Source organism: Equus caballus, unplaced genomic scaffold (genome assembly GCF_041296265.1).
Source record: "Equus caballus isolate H_3958 breed thoroughbred unplaced genomic scaffold, TB-T2T haplotype2-0001077, whole genome shotgun sequence".
Lineage (NCBI taxonomy): Eukaryota > Metazoa > Chordata > Mammalia > Perissodactyla > Equidae > Equus > Equus caballus.
Window position 1 is genome coordinate 398272 of NW_027222073.1, and position 5098 is coordinate 403369.

A 5098-nucleotide genomic window follows, 5' to 3' on the forward strand; every position below is an offset into this window, starting at 1 on the left:
TCTGAGTCTGTCACGCTGTCACTGTCTCCGAGGAGCTGGGGGGCGTGGGGTGGGGGGTGGGGGGTGGGTCTGGGAGGTGGGGGGGTTGCGGGTGGGTGGGGGGTGGGGGGGTGGGAAGGGTGGGGGTGGGGGGAGGGGGGCGTTTATTGAGCTTTCCCTCGGGGAGCGGGAACCTAACTTGCCTTAGTGCTGCAGAATCAGAAAGCGCGAGAGGGCGCCCACTCCCGGGACAGTAGGAAGAAAGGGGAAGGGCACCAACGTGCAAAGGGCATCCAAACTTCACAAGGAAAGCTTGGTTTCCCCCGGCTCGGTCCTCCTCCTCTTTCCACTGCCTGGGAAACCGCCCTCGGGTGCTCTCCGGCCTCTGGGACAGACAGGAAAACTCCTAAGCACGGGAGGATCTTATTCCCTGACTCGCTTTTGGTTGAAAAGCCAGTCACCAGACGTCAGAGATCTTTGCAAGGGTTTACGAACTGCATCTTGTTGTTTTCCAAAGCAGGGGTCTGTGATCTGTGGTCCGGATGGACACCGACTGACTGAACCGGCGCCTCGCGATGGGCATGGAAGCCGCTTCCACCCCCAAACCCATCAGAGGGCCGTGGTCAACTCCCCCCCCGCCCCGTTTCCTCAACAGCCCCTCCAAATCTCCATCACCTGCCTCAAGCGGGATCGTCCTCATACCGTTCGGCACCCGAAGAGATCAGAGGCCAGCTAGTCAAGAACTCTCCGTTTCCCACACCCCCCCACCCCCGTTTGAACGTCCCTCTACTACTCTCCACCCACCCCTCCCCTTTCCCTTTGGTTTTCCAGGAAGAGGGATTCAGCTTGGCAGTTCCAGGGTCCTGGCTCCACGTGGGGTGCCCTGGGAACCATCTGCTCAGCCTCCCCCAAAGATCTCGTTCCCTCAGTTTGCCAGGTGCTTTCTCTTCGGCCCATCTCTTTCCTTAAGCCGCTGAGCACACCCAACTCTCCCAGCATCCACACCTCTCCTTTCTGCTCCTCCACCACCGCCTTCTCTCTCTACCTGTCACGGCTAAGCTGCTGCCAAAAGACCTCGACTCCTCGTCAGCCATCCAGTCATCACCTCATCTCTCAGTGGCTCCTCGAAAGACTCCCCACATCTCGTCGCCGTCCCGTCCTAGCAAGAGGCCAGGGCACGCCCTTCGGTTCCTTCGTCTTCCTAAACTCTCTGTGGTGTCTGAGGAATGCTGCCCACGTCTTCAGTCTCTGCAAGTTCTCTCCACCCTCTTTCTCTGGGGGATGGCCCCCTCCCCAGGTGCCCTTCCTAACCTCAGACCCTTCTGTCTCACTTTCCTCTGCGGCTTCTCCTCCTGACCACTTCTCAAAGGGTTCTGTTCTCGAAGGCACCGTCTTCAGGGAACAGGAACGCCTCGGGTCTCAGAGCAAGCTCATGTGCTCCTACGATTCGACTCGCCCCCGGATGCCCAGGGCTTCTGAGTGCGTATGACTGACGTCACCCTGCCCCTGACTCCACGCTGCTTTCTCTAACTGTCTGCTGGACGCACCTCTCAGGATGTCCAAAGGCTTCTCAAAACCGACACGTCCAAAAGGGAGCCCGGTATCCTCCAACAAAACCCTCCCCCTCCTCTTACCTTCCTTTCATCACCTCAGAAAACCTCTGCCCATCTCATCACCCGAGAGCGAGAGGCCTCAGGGCCACGCTTGAGCTCTCTGTCTCACCCACTTCGCAGCCTACCGACTCCCAAAGGGAGCCGAGCGCCTTCCCTTCTTTGCCGTCCCCGCTGCTCTGCCGCATGCCTTCCTGTCTCTTGCACGCAACCAGCCCAGTAGACTCCTTACTGATCTTGCCGGCTGGCCTCCTGGCACACCGCCCCCCCCCCGCTTGAATCCATCCTCCACACTTTTGGGAGGGTGACCCAAGAGGAAAACCCTGCCGTTACTGACACCACGGTGCCCGGCCCCCACAGGGGTGGACGTGGGCAAGAAAGTAACCAAAGTTTCTGAGGTTGTTTTGCAGAACAACAGGAAGACGGCAGATCAGAGAGCAGCTTGATGGCAGCCCCACGGCCCCCGCCCGACCGGACGTCATGCAGAGGCTTGGACGAGCTGAAATGACGGATCGCCCACTTTCCGCGTCACGGACAGAGATCCTCGGCGTGCAACATGTCGAACACCACTGACATCGCACTTGTGACCCACAAAGAAATACGAGCGACAGTCGCACCTGAGCAGAGGACTCTTCAAGCTTCACCCCCAGCGCTCTCCTGGTCCCACCCCTACCCTGAACCCCAGATAAATGCCCCAACGTTTGGTTTTCCCTTTGAGGAGGTGGGTTTGAGTTTTACTCCCACCTCCTTGTCTGGCCGCCTCTTGATCATAAACTTCTTTCCTTGCTGCAACCCTAATGTCTCACTGATTGGCTTGGCTGCGAAATCGGGTACCCGGACCTGAGTTTGTGTGTGGTCCATCGCTTCCCTGCTTGAAAGGAATCCAGGGTTCTCCACTGCCTGCAGGCCAAACTGGAGCAGAATCTCCAAGGCCTCGCCCCTGCAGCCTTCCTCCCTGCTCCTCACCCACACGCAGGCCACCCTCCCGCCACGTGCGACTCTCTGCAGACCCCAAACAGGTTCTGAGTCATATGACTTCAAGCCCAGGAGCCTCATGGTGGCAGGTTAACTCCTTCAATCCAGTGCACACTGGAAGTCTTTAATTTTCCTCTGCCTGACCTAGATGGCGAGGGATGGATTCCTATGCACCTTAGGTTGATGGGGATTTCCGAACACTGAACAGGTGAGTTCAATGGCAATTTCTTATTTATTTACACAGGCAGCCTATGGGACCACACTCTACACCATATGGAGCCACATAGGAAAGTGCACTTGGGGAGAGAGTAAATACGCAAGGCGGTGGGGGACAGTCTTTGTAGCCACAGGAGAGGTGCGGTGTTCCCTGGTTCCCACAGGAAGGTGGGACTGGCTCATTTGAATAATTTCACAGGTGAGCAGGAAACTTGAGACCACTACTTGGGGAGCACCCATGCCTGCTCCCTGTGATGAAGGGATTGTTTGGCGAGGGGATCTTATCTCTGGGAGCTGTGGAGGAGGGAAACTTGCAGGTAGGCCATTTGAGGCCCTCTTCGTTTACCAGGTTTCAAAGCAACACTTCATATTGAATCTTCATCTCAGGCCTCACAGTACAGTTGTCTCTCTCATGCCTTGACATCGTCTTACACCCTGGTGATATCTGAGACATTTAGGGAGGAGGAAAAATGCTTCCCTGGGAAACAATGTTGGCACTAGACCAGGAGGGAGAGGGGGTCATCGACAACCTTGAGTGTATGAACTTTCATTGATGTTCACTTGCTTGATCCCAAGAGAATTCCCAAGCAGCCAAAGGTTCTGTGGGAGAGGTGACATCCTGCAGCTCCATCATATTTGGCAATGGAAGGAGGACAGGGGAGGGCACCCCATCTGGCAGGTCACACATGCCACAGGGCCCAGGTTTGGATCCATCCTGTTGCAAGGAAGCCTTGGTAACCTTCCCACACTTGGTTTTGTTTTGTTTAGTTTTGTCTTTGAGGAACATTAGCCCTGAGCTAACTGCCGCCAATCTTCCTCTTTTTGCTGAGGAAGGTTGGCCCTGAGCTAACATCCGTGCCCATATTCCTCCATTTTATATGTGGGACCCCTATCACAGCATGGCATGCCAAGCAGGGCCATGTCCGCACCGTGGATCCGAACTGGCGAACCCCGGGCCGCTGAAGCAGAACGTGTGCACTTAACTGCTGTGTCACCGGGCCGGCCCCATCTTCCCGCACTTGTTGGATGCTACTTCCAGGACTAAAGTGATAATAGGCAGCTGGGGATGGAGGCTCAGTGTCTGGGAGAGATTCTGTTTCCAGAAGAGGCCAGTGCGTGGCCAGTAATTGCTGCTCTAATATGGCAGAATGCAGGGCCAAGGAGGCGGGCTTCTTGCATCAGGAACCCACAGACAACTTACACACATCCTGCGTTTTCCAGAGACTCCAGGAAGCCTGAGAGGAGGTTGCCGAAGCCTCTTCCCCACAAGAGTCTCCGATGGCTCTAGTGGGAGGGACTGTTGATTTTAATTTGGACAGCTCCTAGAGTCCTTTGTTGGAGGGGGTCCCCACTGAAGCTGGGCTCATTTATAAGTCACAGCATAAATGGCCTCAAGTAAAATTTGTAGACAAGGACTATATTGCCTCCAGAAGCAAAAAGGGATTACATGATATTGGATTGTACATCCTTCACAAGTGTGTCAAACAAATGTCCTCGAAGGAGGTCACAAAAGTCATGTCATGCCTGTACTCCTGGAGAAAGGGGGATCCGGTGAAGGTCTTGTCTGCAAAGACTGCCTGTGAGAGCAGAACGGCTTAGTCCCTGTGGGTAACAAGGCAAAAACATGTCCCCTCAGAGGTGATGGCAAACTGTGGCTGGGAGGATGTTGAAACAGGCTCTGAACAGAGCATATTAACCAAATCTATAATAGCAAAATATTCAGCCACGTGTAAATGTAGTTGTGCCCAGGAGGTTTAAGTGTACCAGGATTTATTTCCATCAGGTACAGTCAGACACAAAGATACAGAAATAACTGTCACGAAGGAAGAAGTTTTCTCTCCTCACAGATTCCGAGCAACAGAAGGCAGGGCACACCATGGAGGGCCACAGAGGGCAGCACCAGGGTCGGTCAGGAGACAGAAGGAGTGAGGGGAAAACATGGGCGAGAGCCTTTTGTGTGGATTCCACGGGAAGGAAGGAGTGAGGCAGGGTGAGCAGGTGTTGGCTTGGCTGGTTTGAATCATTTCAGTGGGCTCAGGGCACAGCAGTGTCCCTGGTTGTCTGGTCCCCGTCCCTGGGGTGACGATGGCAAGGGAAGAGTGGCCCAGAGTGGAAGAGCCTCAGAGAGGAGGGGGTTGAGGGTGTTGACTCTAGATGATTACGTATGAAAGGATTGCTCAGAGGAGTCATTTACTATCTGTAGCAACTAGTTAACCCTGGCAGGGCAGTTCCTCCAAGGTTGCCGAGGCCTCAGATGTCAAAGCCTTAAATACAGAAACTAGAAAACATACTCATTTCACTAGGTATAACCATAATTT

At 54.7% G+C, this 5098-nt stretch overlaps 1 long non-coding RNA gene across 1 annotated transcript; it reads left to right on the forward strand.

Annotated features, from left to right (window-relative positions):
• The first annotated feature begins 499 nt into the window (after window positions 1–499).
• LOC138922533 (uncharacterized) lies at window positions 500–2381 on the forward strand. The gene is made up of 2 exons (XR_011435618.1): window positions 500–1579; window positions 2000–2381. It is a non-coding gene; the product is annotated as an uncharacterized lncRNA (long non-coding RNA).
• The last annotated feature ends 2717 nt before the right edge of the window (window positions 2382–5098 follow it).